Genomic DNA, 17,186 nt, shown 5'->3' with positions numbered 1-17,186 from the left:
CCTACCCATCTTACTACACCAAACCCTCCTTCTCCTATTCCTTTATTTTTTCCTTCCATGAGATGATGATGGTTTGAAATCCATGAGAAGTATCCCTTTTCACAAGATAGAAGCTAAGAATACTCTCTCATGGGTAGGAGGGACCTTAAGGCCTCGTTTGTTTTATGCAACTTTTATGGGAAAGTTTTGTGGCAATCACAATGTAATCCTTTCCCACCATGGATGAAATAAACATCAAATCGTCAAGGTGAGAAAGTGCCATGCAGGCTGCTAGGGCATCGATCTTGGGATCAATGCTCTAATAGTTTTCTTAAAAATCGTAAAGGCTTTGGGACTTCGTTGATGCACTCATAAATCCTGAGAAATCGTGGATGCTATGATCGAAGGGAGAAACATGTTCTTGGTGATCAGAGGCAGTGGGTTCATTCAAAGGGGGATCTTCAATCCTGATGATTATACCCTAAAAAAATATGAAAGGAGAAGAAATGAGAAAACATGATCTCAGACAGGAAAGTTTTCCAAAATCATCAAAGATACTTCATCTTGGGGCTAAGTCCCCCTTATATAGTTCAGGGGCAGATCAGGTCCAATATGGATCACAAACCAAATCAAATACAAATCAATCTAAGATGGATCTGATCTCAAACAACCCAAAGCAAAGTAGCAAGTCCAAAACCCAACCAAATACCTTACCCAGATATACACATGTTCAAATGAGAATAAATATGATCGATCCAAACTAGAAAGAAATGGGATCTAGGACAGTTTGTAACAATTCCTCACCCCTGAAAAACTGCATTGTTCTCAACGCAGGAAGTATGGGTAACACTGCAACAATTCATCCCCAACCTCCCTGGTCATCTCGTCTACTCCGCTCCTTGTCCACAATATCTTCCATCCCATTCTTCTTCTTTACCAAAAGCACCGACAAAGAGTATGGGCTCTTGCTAGGGTGAATCATCCTAGACTGTAATATCTCCCATACCAATCATTCTATATTCCCTTTTTTCACTTGAGTGTACCAGTACTATCTCACATTAGCTGGTTTGGCATGGTCGTGGCTCCTCATGGGTGGCAGTCCATGTGGCTCATTGAACATTAATCTGTACTCGGTCAAGACCTGCTCCAACTATGGGTGCATCTTTGTCTGGAAATCTACTAATGTACTATCGGCCACCATCAAATATAATTGTGCATCTCTCTACCTGAGGATTCGAGGCATATGGCATGTCTCAGTCTCTACAGAAGGGGATCGGGTTGTTGCAGCTATAGAGATCCTCTCCCTCGAGTGCTGTAACTCCATCCTCATGTCTCTGAAATTTTACTCGACACTACCTAATGACTGGAGTCACTGCATTCCTAATACCACATATGCCCCCTTCATGGGTAACATAAACAAGCTGATTACAAAGTGGTGGCATTGCATCAGCAACAAGGTCTTCGAGTAGTGAGCATCATACCTCAAACTTCGCTTTATGAGCCATCTTCGCATAAATAGAGTTATGTATCGACCCTGTTCTATCAACATAGATATGCTCAACTAACCAATCACACCTTGTACCTGTATAGTCTGTGGCACATCTACTCCTGCAATATAATGATAGGAGATCCTTTGCAGTCTCGTCATCTTGATCATTTGACTTTGGCTCAGCCTCAACACACTCTTCCTCATCGTCCTCACTGTTTGAGTGACACACATACAAGTAAAGTAATTTTCACTTGTGTTATGGCCGTCATACCTTATCACAATTGTAGCAGAGGCCCTTCTTTTGCCTTTCTGTTATCTACTCATGGGAGAGTGTATGAGTCTCTCATCGTTTCTTTTGTTCAAACCTCAAGGGAACCTTCCCTGACTTTGATATCGATCCTACTGTTATGTCTGGTCTATTTGTCTAGTGTGGCATGTCCTCTATCCGATTGCCTCTCGTCGCCATGGTTGGACATGACCATCTGCTTGCTATCCTCTACAGCTTCTCCTCTTCCAAATGAGCCAACTCAAATATCTGTTTGAGGCTAACCGATTGTCCTACCTGTATCTCGGCCTGGATCTCCCACTTTAGGTCGGTTATGAAAGTAACTATCAATGCGGTTTCTGACCAACCCATCACCAACGAACTGATCCTCTTAAACTCTGCCTAATATTGTACTATTGTCCCTGTTTGTCTCAACTTTGAGAGGGCCATGTCATGGTTCACAAAGGTGGATGGTTTGAAGTGCACTGTCAATGCCCTTGAGAACATCCTCCAGTCTGGTGTCCCGTTCATCCCCTCGAACCAGTGGTACCAGCATATTGTCTCCTATTTCATGTGAATGGAGGTCACTTGCACTCTGTCCTCCTATTGGGTCTGGGCTACTCGAAAGTACTGCTTTGCACAAAAAAATAGCTCGTTGGGTCATTCCTCAAAAATGTCAGGAACTCCTACCTTGGGTGATGAAGATATACCCACAAACTCGAGAGGGTTGTGTATGTTCGCCCCTGATGATTCACTGAATCCCATGTCCGTGTTTGGGGGATCGAATGAGCGCCACGTATTCATGCACATGGGGCTCGTATTCCCGTGTATGTTGACATAACTTTGCATCGGACTCTGGTGTTGTTGCAAAGACTTAATCACCCTTACTTGCTTTTCTTGCCCTGAAATGACGGTTCGAGGAAATGACAAAAATATCCTCCATTCAAAAGTTGTGAAACGACGGGTAGGGAAAAGGACAAAAAAGTCCTCCTTCCAGAAAGTTTGATGTTAACCATTTAAAGTGGAGACGTTTGCCTGCACCATCTGCTGTAACAGTGCTCCCATTATCAACGCAAACTTTGCCTTCGTCTCCAGTCGAGCTTTCCGCCTTGTTTTTTATCCTGTTGTACAACACACTGTCGCCTTCTCGTGCCTGCCTTGTGTTATAAAACATTCCAGTGTCTTCTCTTCATTTCTGCTGTCGTTAGGCATCATGGAAGAAAGCAATGATTCACAAACATTCCAACCAGTGCCATTAAGGCACCGTGAGTAGCTTTTCATCTCATCATGCTATCGATGAAGAAGGCATGTCGTCTTGTGTGCCATTAAGGCATTGTTTGGTTATTGCAGGTAGATCTTGTTATTACGAAGGTTGGAAACTTATCGATATTTGTAAGACGCTGGGACCTGTTGACAAGAACGCTTGTTTACAGATGCTAGGAAGGGCCTCTACCCCATCAGGTATCCTACAGTCACTCATCATATGCATTGTATCTCAAACCGCTGTATTAGTAACAGACTCTTGTTTTTGTGAGATACATTTTTGTTAGTTAATATCGATTTGTTTGCTATTATGTTCAAGTTCTTCCTTATCGATTTATAATTTATTGTGCGATATATTTATCGACCTTTTAGATAGTATGTTTTTGTATCGTCGAGTTATAAGTTATAAATACTGAACTGCCGTATCGATTTTCAATATCTGACAAATCGCTATACATATCGTTTTGTAAGATATTATATGTTTTGTAATATGTATTTGTAAGATATTTGTACACAGACTTTGAAAATGTTTGGGTGCAGAAACACATCTTGACACGCATGGCGGAGCGATTTTTGCATGCATATCGTTGCTCTCTCAGCGACTTCTATTGAACTCGCTTTAGAGCCTCGTGGATATTATGAGAGCGTTATCGTCAACACACATGTACGACATGTTTATTTTATTGGCATGGTAAGCGACACGTCGATGCTCAGCATAAGCAAACATCAAACCGCACTTGCTTTGATACTTTCATTCATTAAATCGTTGCTTTGACTTGCGTAACCCTAGTGGTATCCGTTCTTATATGTATCCTGATTAAATCGTAGTAAACCTATGCCGCTTGCTAACGGAAATTGATATATTGCTTACAAAACATTCCACTTTCTTCTTTTATTTGTCGTTGTTGTTAGGCATTAAGGAAGAAAGCAATGATGCACAAACATTCCAACCAGTTCCATCAAGGCGGCGTGAGTACCTTCCCAACATCATGCTATCGATGAAGAAGGCATGTCATCTTGTGTGTCATCAAGGCTTTTTTTTTGTTATTGCAGGTAGATCTTGTTCTTACGAAGGTTGGAAACTTATCGATTTTTGTAAGACGCTGGGACCTGTTGACAGGAATGCTTGTTTGCAGATGCTAGGAAGGGCCTCTACCCCATCAGGTATCCTACAGTCACTCATCATATGCATTGTATCTCAAACCGCTGTATTAGTAACAGACTCTCGTTTTTGTGAGATAATATCGACTTGTTTGCCATGTTACTGCAAACACAAATTGATATATTGCTTAAAACATTATTGAGCTTATCATCAGGTTGTAATAAAGACGATGTAGCTCAATCAATAGAAAGATCTGGAGAATTGAATATCTATACTTATGACCCAACTGAAGAATTGAACATCTGCACTAACGATGCACATGAAAAGAAGGGTGCAGGCATTAGACCCACTATTGACTTGAATGTTCCAGTGGAAGAAATGCAATTCAATGATGAGGTAGACTACCATGACAGCGCACATAATAAAAGTGTATGCACCGGGAATGTACACGAAAGTACACCTGACTTCAATGTTCCAGGAGAAGAAATGCAATTCAATAATGATCCTGATTTTGATGTCAGTACACTTAATAAAACCGTAGGAACTGGGAATGTACATGGAATTGCACTTGACTATGTTCCTGTAGAAGGAATGCATTTTAATAACGAAGAAGATGCATATAAATTTTACAATGATTATGCCTTAAAAGTTGGCTTCAGTGTGAGAAGGTTTTCTTGGTCAAAAAATGCACAGGGTGTCTTGGTTAGAAAGACATATGTCTGTTCCAAGCAAGGTTGGAAGAAATCAATGGGAAATCCAACTAGGAGCACGCCAGAATCAAGATGTGGATGTCAGGCGAGATTGGTTTTGAGAAGACATCCAAATGAGAAATTTGTCGTGCGTACTTTAATCAGTGATCATAATCATTATTTATCTGCATCATTTATGACTCCTATGCTAAGGTCACATCGTAAAGTAACTGTAGCTCATGCTGCAATGGCTGAAATAGCCGATAGCGCCGGCATTGCACCAAGGAAGACATACAATTTGTTTACCCGCATTGATGGTGGTCGCGAAAATGTGCCATTCACACCTTTGGATCTTAGAAACCACTTGAGCAGGAAGAGGACAGATAACATGAAGAACGAAGAAATATGTTGTTTGGTTCGTTACTTACAGAATAAATCAAGCAATGAACATGGTTTCTTTAGTGCAATACAAGTGGACGCAAATGGATATGCCGTGAATATGTTTTGGTCAGATTCAAGGTCTAGATTAGATTATGAATGCTTCAATGATGTGCCTGTGTTTGATACTACAGTAAAGATTAACACTGAACAATGGCCATTTGCGCAGTTTGTGGGAGTGAACCATCACGCACAGAGTTGTATATTAGGCGGTGCTTTTGTGTATGACCAGACCAAGGAAACCTTTGAGTGGTTGTTCAGAGTATTTACACAGGCAATGAACGAGAAACATCCTGAAACTGTACTTACAGATGGTGATCACGCAATTACGGCTGCAGTGCTTCATGTGTGGCCAGATGCACATCATCGCCTGTGTTTGTGGCATATCTTTCAAAATGCAGCAAAGAACATAGGACACATATTTAATCAGAATACAGGGTTTGACAAACATTTTACAAGGTGTGTACTTCATAGCGTAGACGAGGTCACCTTTAAGTCAGATTGCGACAAAATGATTAAGACATACGACCTTGCTGACTGTCTGTGGTTACAAAATTTATATGCAGAAAAAGAGAAGTGGGCATTGGCATATGAAAGACAATACTTTTGTGCAGGTATGATAAGTACACAAAGAGCCGAATCTATGCATGCCACGCTAAAGAAAACCCTGTATTCATGTTTAACAATGTTTCGTTTCATGGAAAAATATGAATTATTTGTAGATGGTCTAAGACAGAATGAGCTTGAACAAGACGTGAAATGCTTCAATACACGACCTCTAACTTCTGGCATGAAAATATTGATGCGACCTGCAGCTCTGTATACACTAACTGTATTTGAATGGATCAAGAAAGAGGTGTTGCATGTCATGAATTGCAAAATAGAAGAACTGGTGCAAACCGAGAATATGCACAAATACCATATTTTTTGTCAGGGCAAAAAGCATCAGGAAAGGCAAGAAGCGCATGTCACGTACAATGTCGACAACGGAAGGGTAGAATGTTCGTGCACAATGTATGAATTCAAAGGTATCCTATGCTGTCATGCATTAAAGGCACTCAATCAAGAGAAGATACAAGAAATACCTGAGTCTTACGTAATGCGAAGATGGACGAGACGCGCGAAGATTGAAATGCTCGTTATGGACAATGCGAGTAAATCTGGTGTTGACGAGAAGTGCCACATAGCCTCCCGTTACCAACAACTGTGTAGGTCATTCATGCATGTTGCTGATTTGGCATCGAGAAGCGAAGAAGGCTATGCATGTGCGAGAAAAGTTGCAACGGAGTTACTTGAAAATGTGGAGTTAATTCACATTAAGTCTTTTGCAGCGAATGAATACCAGCCGAAGATAATGGGATCGAACAACGTAGGTCAAAATCATGTCTCGCTTGACACTCCCGAGAAGTTGCGCCGAAGCATAAACATTATCTTCAACAAGTCAGTAGTGAACGTTGTTGATTATGATGGACATATTCATGAAGCAAAGGGTATCAAAAGAAAACCTGCCTCTGATCGTAGTCGTCGGAGGGCAAAGGGTGCACTAGAATTGGTTGGCAAGAAAAGGACTAAGAAACAACCAACCTGTAATAAAAAACAACAAAGCCCTTCGAATGAACAAGTATGTAAAACATTATATTGCTCCCCATTGCGTGAAGCTTGTCAAATAGCTAACTCGTGTAATGTCCATCATGCAGCAATACCCTGCAGAAGTACCGGCAAACGTTCAAACCTACATTCCTCCCGACCAGATTTCTGGCAACGATCGCTACAGTTTTACAAGGCTTTTGGTATGTTATCGATGTTGCGAGGAGGTAGGCATTTCTTGTGAAACTTAATTCAGTGTCTAATATTTTCTCTTTCATGACAGGCTACGATGTAGTCGACAGATAGGTTTGGGACACAGGAATCTCGTGTGGGCTATTAACTTAGTTGTCATGCCTCTTTGCATGACCTGATCTCCACAATGCTGGATTTTTTGAGAGTTTATAGTCATTTGTCATTGACGACTTGCGATTCGTGGTTGAATTTGTTCAAATCGATAGATAGCGGGTTTTTGCTTCTGCAGGAAGGCGAATGATGACATCACTGTATGGCGATTTGTGGTTATCGTTGAATAGCGATATGTGGCATCGCAGCGTAGAACGTTGTTGATTATTGTTGGACTGTCAATCTTAGCGTGATGCGAAGGATTGTTCAAGTGTGCTGCGATGTGTGACATCGCAGCGTAGGACTGTCAATCACTGTGCTGCGATGCCACAGATCGCTATTCAACGATAACCACAAATCGCCATACACCTCCAGTCAACTTCTTCTCCAGCAAATCTTTCGCGTTCCCGACACCTCCACTTGCCTTTTGAAATCATTATTGTTATCTTGTGAAAAGTTGTATCCATATATTATAAATAAAAGGCTACTCAATGTGTATTTTCCAACGGATACCCATAAATGTTTGAGTTGTCGTACAGTATTCATTGATCATGTTGGTTGAGCAGTACATCTTTTAGGTCATAAATAGTCGCACAAGCACTGAAAGGTGTGTTTGTCTTCTACTTCGTGAACCAGCAACAACCAAACCGACGGTTCTTTTATAAACCTGGAGATCCGCCCTTGAACATAGAAAATTATAGTCGGTCAGGCAGACGAAGACAGCTACACGACCAACAATGGCAAATCATGGGTATATTGTCTACACATAGTCTACATGTTCAGCAAAATTCGTCTCTTTCATGCATTTTTTGCGATTTGTTTTTGTGTACTATATAATGTAATTTAAATATCGGTCGTTGCAATGTCCGCATTCATTTCAGTCGAACATCCACCGAGGAAGTTGGGCGAAAACTTAGTCAATCACTCCTGGAGGACATCAACCGAATGCGCAGTGAATTCGCACAATGCAACATGATCAGTAATTTTGTTAGTATGAAACTAGTAGTAGTTGTCTATAAACGTAAGCCATGTGTACGTATGATCAATACAACACCCTATTTGCTGCAAACAGACTATATCCGATTTCGTAAATTATATTAAAAGCAACGCACCAAGCCAGACTGTGAGCGTCGTCAGCCCATATTTCATGGTATATCGGTTGTATTTTATGTTGCTTTTCATTATTGATTTAGTCCAATTGATTCGTATGTTAACGTTGGTGTTAGCAATGTTTCTTTCGGTTTGCAGACTATATTACGCCGTTTGCCATACTCCAGTGGATTTCAAGACGGCAAACCTTATTGGATTAACGGTAATCACTGCAGAGACCTTATGACAAGTGAAAAGGTAAGCAAACAAACCGACAGTGCAATATTACAGCGTGACAGTGGTAACAATATTTTTTCGATCTATTTGCAGATACTGATTCCTACACTCTGGCAGTCTGAAAAGCATTGGGTCTTATACGTGATGGATTTACGCGAAAAACAACTATGGTGTTACAATTCGTTGGAAGTTGATAGTGGTTTACGGCTAGACATTTCCCATCTCGTAAGATTCCATCTATATGAGTATCGTGTAGTGTACTGGGGTCATGAATTTACTTTCGGTCGCATTATTCTCAGATCAGTTTCCTCATAGCCATTTTGGGAGTCGATGTCAGCGAGTGGATCTATCGCACGGCATACCATGCTCCTTTACAAGATAATGGCGTTGATTGCGGCGTATTTGTAATGAAGTACATTGAAGCGATATACAATGGTGCAGAACCCTGTTTCGACGTTGTATGCCATTCCTTGGCCTCTGTTATTGAGAATTAAGGGCATGTCTATTGCTTCTAGTTTACAATCTGTTTTTGCAAGTTGATATACCCGGATTCCGCGAAGAACTCTGCAAAAAGTTGACGTCCTTTCTAATTTCGGAGGAGAAACTGACGGAGGCGAGGATCTAAAAGGCTTGTAATTGATAAAAGATGTGCGCTCAACCCGCGTGATTGACAGTCGCAGGGTGAGACTGCGATGTGTGCAATGAACAAAGACTTCTAATGTTCGAAATGATAATATTCAACATCGCTATGAAATATTGTATGCTTAAACATCGCTTTAATGTCGCGTTCGTATTTTACGAATAGTACAAAGCGATACGCTTGGTGGTCTAACGTCAAACTACACTGCTACGACCATGAAAACCTGTGCCAGCATTTGAAAATTGTTTGAATTTTAAATGACAGTTTCTTCAATTATGATCTTACAGACCTATGAAAAAGGTATAGACGGATACGACAACTGCGTCGAAGCCGCCTATGCACTCGATTCAAGAATAAGTCGTTTATGCAGGAATTGTCGATTATGTCGGTTCCTTATTCGCGAAGCAAAGTGGAACTGTGTGTTGTGTCATTCAAATATTAATGAAACATCCTATCACCCTCCGTCAGTTTTCGAGTATATACGTCAGTTTCATTAAACCAAAAGCAAATCTTAAATAAAAAAGCACTCCGCATTAATGAAAACAATGTCATGCCAGAGGGCTATTCTGAATCGTAGTCAATGCGATTGGACCGAATCTTTGGGTCTCAAATAAATCCACAAGTACGTCTCAAGAAATCGCCTTAGGTGTACATTATCGTCGGTTCATCAATACAGCGATTTCTAAGAACAAACCTTTCTTATTGATAAGTTCACGTAATGCGATATTTAGAAATATCTTTCGCCGTACAGTATTCTTCATTGTTTAAGAACAACTTTACCAGCATTGGTTATGCGTATACAACACAAAACTATTTCTGAATACAATTTACTTTTCATAGAACACCCGTCAACGGAACGTGATGAACACCCGTCACCGGAACGACAAATCCGCTTAGACCTCGCTAGGGAGATGAAGAAGACTTGGCGGAGCTCCTGCTGGCCACCCTCAGCGCGACTGCACCGACTGGGTTGCTGTCGAGGAGGACGGCGAGAACGGTGATGGAGGGGCTCGTTAGGTTGTACAGACAGAGTAATGCGATATTTAGAAATATCTTTCGCCGTACAGTATTCTTCATTGATTAAGAACAACTTTACCAGCATTGGTTATGCGTATACAATACAAAACTATTTCTGAATACAATTTACTTTTCATAGAACACCCGTCAACGGAACGTGATGAACACCCGTCACCGGAACGACAAATCCGCTTAGACCTCGCTAGGGAGATGAAGAGGACTTGGCGGAGCTCCTGCTGGCCACCCTCAGCGCGACTGCACCGACTGGGTTGCTGTCGAGGAGGACGGCGAGAACGGTGATGGAGGGGCTCGTTAGGTTGTATAGACAGAGCAATCGATAGGTTTCACTTTATACTATTCTGTCTGTCGTTCATTTTAAACTCAATCAATTTTCCGCATATTTCGTCGCGTATTACCGGCATATGTTCCTGCAACAAAACAGGTAATGTGAAACCAATATATAACAGGAATACCCAATAACATCGGATACGAAGCTCATACAGCGTGGAAACAAGGTTCTTCTCCATTGTATATTGCTTCAATATGCTTCATTACGAATATGCCACAATCGACCCCATTACTTTGTAACGGAGCATCGTCAGCACAGAGCAACATCCACTCACCAATGTCGACACCCATTTGCCCGTTAAGGAATCCTGCCTGTGAAAAAGGGATAATATATTACAGTCCGGTCCACCTCGAATAGCTACTTCACCTTTGGGTACAAGCTTACCAAATGCATAGCATCGCGTTCTACGCCACTGTGGCAGTCCAATGAGTTGTAGCACCATAGTTGTTTTAGCTGAAAATTCATCTCGTATAGGACCCAATGGTCTGGATGTTGCCAGAGTGTAGGAAGTAAAATCTACGAATCGATAAAATCATTTTTCGTTCCAGAGACTTATCGTGATGGGGATGTTACGAATAAACCTTGGATAAGAGGTTTGTTCACTTACCTTTCCAAATTTCGAAATGTCTATGCACTCATCATCGTTGTTCCAACAAGGTAGTGCATCTTCGAATCCTATGCCACATGGCTTTCGTCGGACGTACATCTGTTGCACAAAATAGCAAGGTTTAACCACCAAGAAACGTGAGTACGTCATGAAAGCAAACAGAACAACAGCGGCCCAGACATACCATGAAATACGGGCTGATGATGCGTACTGTATTCCTCCTCCTTCTTCAGCCGCCTTTCTTTCTCTTCGATTTCTTGTTTCCTTCTTTGCCGCAGTTCTTCCACCTGCTTTTTCTTTTCCCTTTCCTTTTCTTCCTCCTCCTTTCGCCGCCTTTCTTTCTCTTGCAATTGTTGTTTCCTTCTTTCCTGCAATTCTTCCTCCTGCTTCTTCCTTTCTCTTTCCTTCTCTACCTCCTCCTCCTTCTCATTCCGTTGCCTTTCCTTCTTTTCCTCATTCTCCTTCTGCTGCCTTTGCATTTCCTTAGCTTCGTCGAACTCCAACTCCCTCCTTCGCCTTTCCTTTTCTTCCTCAAACTGAGGAATATTTTGTTCCTTCTCTTCCTCCTCCTTATTCATTTGCCTTTGCCTCTCCTCCGCCTCCTTCAGTAGCCTTGCCTTGTGTCGCATTGCTCTACTCTCCAAGTTTCTCCTATGAGCCTTCGCCATCATATTGCTAACATCCCTTTCCCACTCCTCCGCCTTCTTCTTCCTCTTTTCCATCTGCTGTGCGTTAATCCTCTGCCTTCTATTTATATTCTCATCAATATTTCTGGCCTTTGCCTTCTCTTCGTCATCCTTGTTCTGCATCTTTCATTCTTCAGAGTTCTTCCTTTGGTCTACAGCCTCGATATCTGATGGATAATCCTCCGCAAAATACGATTCCAAGGCTTTTTCTCTGTCTTCATCGTTCTCAATCTTAAGTATATTTTGGTATCTTTCAAAAACTTTAGATAGATGGGACTGGCGGATCACTTCTCTAATAGACAACCCATAGAACGACGGGGTATCTCTAATCTGATGAGGCACAGACATTGCTAACCTGCACAACACAATACATGATCATCATCATTAGAAATCGTCAGAATATTTGGGTTCATAATACAAATCCTTGTATAAGAACCAATCTTCAGATTGAAGAAAGAAAACTTACACGAAACTCACCGAAACGATGGGAATTTGGATATTCCAACTGTAGAGTAAGCAACAGTAACAACTAATACGCAACAGAAGGTGACAACGATGCTGTGACTGCGCGTAAGACGGAAACATATGCTCTGGTAAAAAGGAAAGGATGCTCCGGCAACTCGAGATGAAAGCAAAGAATCTCTGGTAGAGTGTTTAGAGCGAGAAAGGATTTTTTTGAACTATTTGTATCATACAACATAACGCTTGCTACATACGCAAACTCTGCGGAACGTTTTCCCGCGATATCGATGGAGGGCAGTTTTGTCATTTTCACGAACCGACGATTCAGTTTTCTAGAAGGAGGGCATTTATGTCCGTCCGAGGAAGAGGAACCGACGATTCAGTTTTCTAGAAGGAGGGCATTTATTTCTGTAAATTTTCAGCGATTTCTATTGTCATTTCATTCCCCATTTTAACTTCAACGATACATTACAACCACCTGCGGAACGTTTTCCCGCGATATCGATGGAGGGCAGTTTTGTCATTTTCACGAACCGACGATTCAGTTTTCTAGAAGGAGGGCATTTATGTCCGTCCGAGGAAGAGGAACCGACGATTCAGTTTTCTAGAAGGAGGGCATTTATTTCTGTAAATTTTCAGCGATTTCTATTGTCATTTCATTCCCCATTTTAACTTCAACGATACATTACAACCACAATAATCAAAAGAAAGATTGCCCAAGCTAAGAGTCTTGAGAGAGTAGAGGAGGGCCTCACCACCCACCGAATAACAAAAAATACAATGACTCAACTTCAAGTGCAGTAAGGACCCAGAGTCGAATAAATTTAGAGGCAACTCATCAGTAAGGACCCACAACAGTCAATGTGCAGGTCAGTCGATGCTTGATGAAGCAATATAGGATCTTGTGATGGATGTGCACAGAAGCAGAAATAGAAGGGAGAGAGAGCGAGAGATGGTTGATGAGCCCGAACGGGTAGCATCCTGTAAGGGCAAAAGACCATGAACACGCTGGGAGGAGCCCTCAGACCCCCCTTCTGTAAGGGTAAAAGCTCTAAATCAGACTCCATAACTCTTCAAGTTGAATGATGCTACCCACACTGAGAGGACCCCCCAGACCCTCCTCCTGTAAGGGTAAAAACTCTGAATCAGGCTCCACAACAGTAAATGTGCAGGTCAGTCGGTGCTTGATGGAGCAATGTATGATCTTCTAATGGATGTGTACAGAAGCAAAAATAGAAGGAAGGGAGAGAGAGTAAGAGGGTTGATGTTCATGACCTCCTCCAGGGGGAGATTTCTTTCTCGGATAATCCTGTAGTGCATAGACTGGATCTTAAATAATCATCTTCGGGGCACTTAAGTCTTTACAACCACTCCTTTTCAAGAACCGTCATTTTTTTTTGCACCAATGGAGGAGAGGGTACTTAAGTCTTTGCAATCGCATCAAACTCCAACGCTAATTAATGCTGACAAACATGGGGATACGAGACGCACATGCTTACTTACGTGGTGCTCTTTGGGACCCCCGATCATGAGATGTAGCTAACTGCCCTGTTCGGGGGGGGAACATATAACCTGCTTCGCACAAACTCCAATTCCTCAGATCATGTAACCACAATGACGACATATCCGTAATGATATAAAATATTTAAAACAAGAAAATCCAAGAACTAGAGGCACCTGGTTGTGTTCGATCCTGATGAGGTCATGCGCAGGTTCACAAACTTTGTTGTTGCCACACGTTGTCACTGCATACCACATGTGTATGTCACCCATGTGTATCACATGTGTGTGTCACCTATGCACACTGCTTGTGTGTAAGGAAGCCTCTCCATCACCACATGTGCATGTGCATGTAGCCTTAAATGAGAACGTTGAGAGGGAAAACGTTAGTGGAGGACCACGCCCCACCGTCGGCCACTTGAGAGAACCATGCTCAAGTGGCGTGGTTGTTTCCAACACTATAGTTGCTGGAAAAGGCTAAGGGAAAGACCACAAAAAGAGAGAAGAAGAAGACAAGAAGAAGGCAATAAAAAAGACGAGAAAGGAAGAAGAGAGAAGAGGAAAAAATATTGGTAACAAAAAAGTAAGAGACATTGAGAGGAAGAAAGGGAGAGAAGAAGAAGGTTTGGGAGAGGGAACGAGAGAGAGAGCATGAGAGTGTATGACAATGGTAGCGATGCTTCCTTATCCCGCCGTGTGAAAGAAAGAGAGGGTTTGAGAGAGCATGAGAGAGGGAGAGGGTTGGGAGAGGAAACGATAGAGAGAAAAAGGTTTGGGGAGAGAGCTTTGTTCGACGAGGGATTTGAGTAGTGCACACACGGTGGCGATGGTGTCATTGTCATCGCCCCACCAATCGAAGTTGTAACCTTGCTCCAATACCAATGTTAGGATGTTGATATTGGGATTGGTGCCCTAACAATTTTTTTAGAAATCGTGAAGGGCTTAGGCCCTCATTGATGTGATCGTGAATCCTAAGAAACTGTGAATGCTATGATCGAAGGGAGAAACATGTTTCCAATGATCAGAGGCAGTGAGTTCAATCAAGGGAGATCTTCAATCCTGATGATTGTACCTTTGAAAAATGTAAAATGAGAAGAAAGAAAAAAAATTAATCTCATAGAGGGGAGTTTCCTAAAAACATCCAAGATGCTTCATTATGGGGCTAAGTCTCCCTTATATAGTCCAAGGGCGGATCGGGTCTAATGTGGATCTGATCCAATGCAAACCAAAGCAAATATGGGTTGATCCAAGATGGATCTGATCTCAATCAACTCAAACCAAAGTAAAAAGTACAAAACCCAACCAAATACCCAACCCGGATACACACGGGCCCAAATGAGAATAAATAAATCTAATCGATCCAAACCGAAAAATAACGGGATCCAAGGCAGTCCATAACACTGGCACAAGTGGGCGTTACTTTTTTCCACCACCTACCAATATTTTATTTGTAAATCCTTTGATACCTCCTCCATCTGAGAGCTTTCACATGAGAAGCATGGACTGAAATGATCATTTGTTTCATTCACATGTAGACGAAAGGCTTTTCATAGGAATCGACACAAATTTCTAAAAAGTCAAACAATGGCTTGTTTCATTCTGATGTAAAAAAAAAATTCATAACAATGAACATAGATTTCTAAAAAAATCCTGTCATCTCAGCCTTCCCATGTTATAAGTGATGAGAAAAATTGGGGCTCACTTGTGCCAGTATGTCACTTTCCCACCATGATGATTTGATGTTCGTTACATTCATCTTGGGAAAGGATTACATCAAGATTGCCACCAGAATTGGGGCTCACTTGTGATAAGAGCAATGATGCAAGAGCAGGGTAGCATGCAATTTGGGTCTAAGAGATGCAATTTTTTTTTTTTTTGGGTTTTAACTTAAAATTGGGGTTCTAGTTAAGATTTGGATCCATCTCGGATCTATATTAGATCAAGGTTTTCTCTGTCCTGTAAATATTTATTATAGATGGTTTTTTTTTAATGGTTGATGAATGAATTTTGAGTATTTTTCTTCAATTTAAATGTTTAATTTTCATTAAATTTAAGTTTTTATAGTTTAATTTCATAGGAGTAGTTGGTAGAAGTAGAGAATTTCTCGTAATCTCGGATTTGAGGTTACATCAATCAGTATCAAAATAAGGTACAATGGTCTCATTTAGAGGTGCGCTCTTTGATTTAAGAAGCATCTTGTTGGATTCACTAGATGTTCAACTAAAAGAGCGGTGATGGATACATGTTAGAAATTTGGCATTCATGTGTGAGGTATGATCTTTCTATACATGAGGTGTTTTACAACTCCTCGATGAATTTCTTGAATGAGCAACCCCCAAGGTTGTCAACCAACTAATCCATCTGCAACACCCAATACTCCAAACATATATTAGCCCTCCAACCTTTTTTCAATAGCAAGCCACCGCCACCTTCAACTTTCACCTTTTATTCTCCACCTATTACCACTTCCGTGGATGGATTTTAAACTCTAAACCATAATCTTTCCCACCCTCTTTTCCTTGCAAATGAATCAACCAATCTCAATCCCACCAACACTTTCGTTATTCCTACGTGATTTGAAATCCATGGGGAGTGTCCCTTGACACAAGATAGAAGCTAAGAATACTTTAGCGTGGGTATGAGAGACCTTAAGGCCTTGTTTGTTTCATGTACCTTTTAGGAGAAGGTGCTGGGTTGGCAATCATGATGTAATTATACTTTTCCATCGTGAATGAAACAAACATCAAATCATCAATGTTAGAAAAGTGTCATGCATGCTGGCACAAGTACGCTCCATTTTTTTTTCACCATCTACCACCTTTTATATGTAAATCCTTTCATATCTCTCTTCTAAGAAAGCTTTAACATGGGAAGGCTGAGTTGGAAGGATTGTTTGTTGCATTCACATGTAAAGGCTTTTCATGAAAATGAACATGAATTTCTAAAAAATCAAATGATCGCTTGTTTCATTACCATATAAAAGAAAGACTAAAGGAAAAAATAGGCATGAATTTTAAAAAATAAATAAATATTCTTGTCAGGTTAGCCTTCTCACGTAAAAGCTTTTATAAGAGCATGGCACTTTTCCATGATTGTTTCATTCATAGTCATAAATGATTACATAAGAATTGTCAACTCAATACTTTCTCCATAAAAGGAAAGAGGGCAAACGGTTTTATCAAATGAAAGCCTGCTAACGTGTGGCGGTTGTTGGGGAGAATTTTCTTTGGCCTAAGCAGGGAAAAAAAAAAATCACAAGCGGATTCTAAATCAATTGTTTTGGTATTTTTGAAGTTCTTTGTTTGTAGCAGGTCCCACTCCGTTAATGACCTTCATGCGTGTTTGAAGCAATAAGTTCGTGTATTGTTCATGTGTCTGTAGCATTCACGTTAATCTGGATTGACACCCAACAGGGTTGGGTTTAGATCATAAAAAGAAAACAAGT

Source organism: Nuphar pumila, chromosome 1 (assembly GCF_984573655.1).
Source record: "Nuphar pumila chromosome 1, dmNupPumi1.hap1.1, whole genome shotgun sequence".
NCBI lineage: Eukaryota > Viridiplantae > Streptophyta > Magnoliopsida > Nymphaeales > Nymphaeaceae > Nuphar > Nuphar pumila.
Note: the sequence above shows the minus strand (reverse complement) of the source record.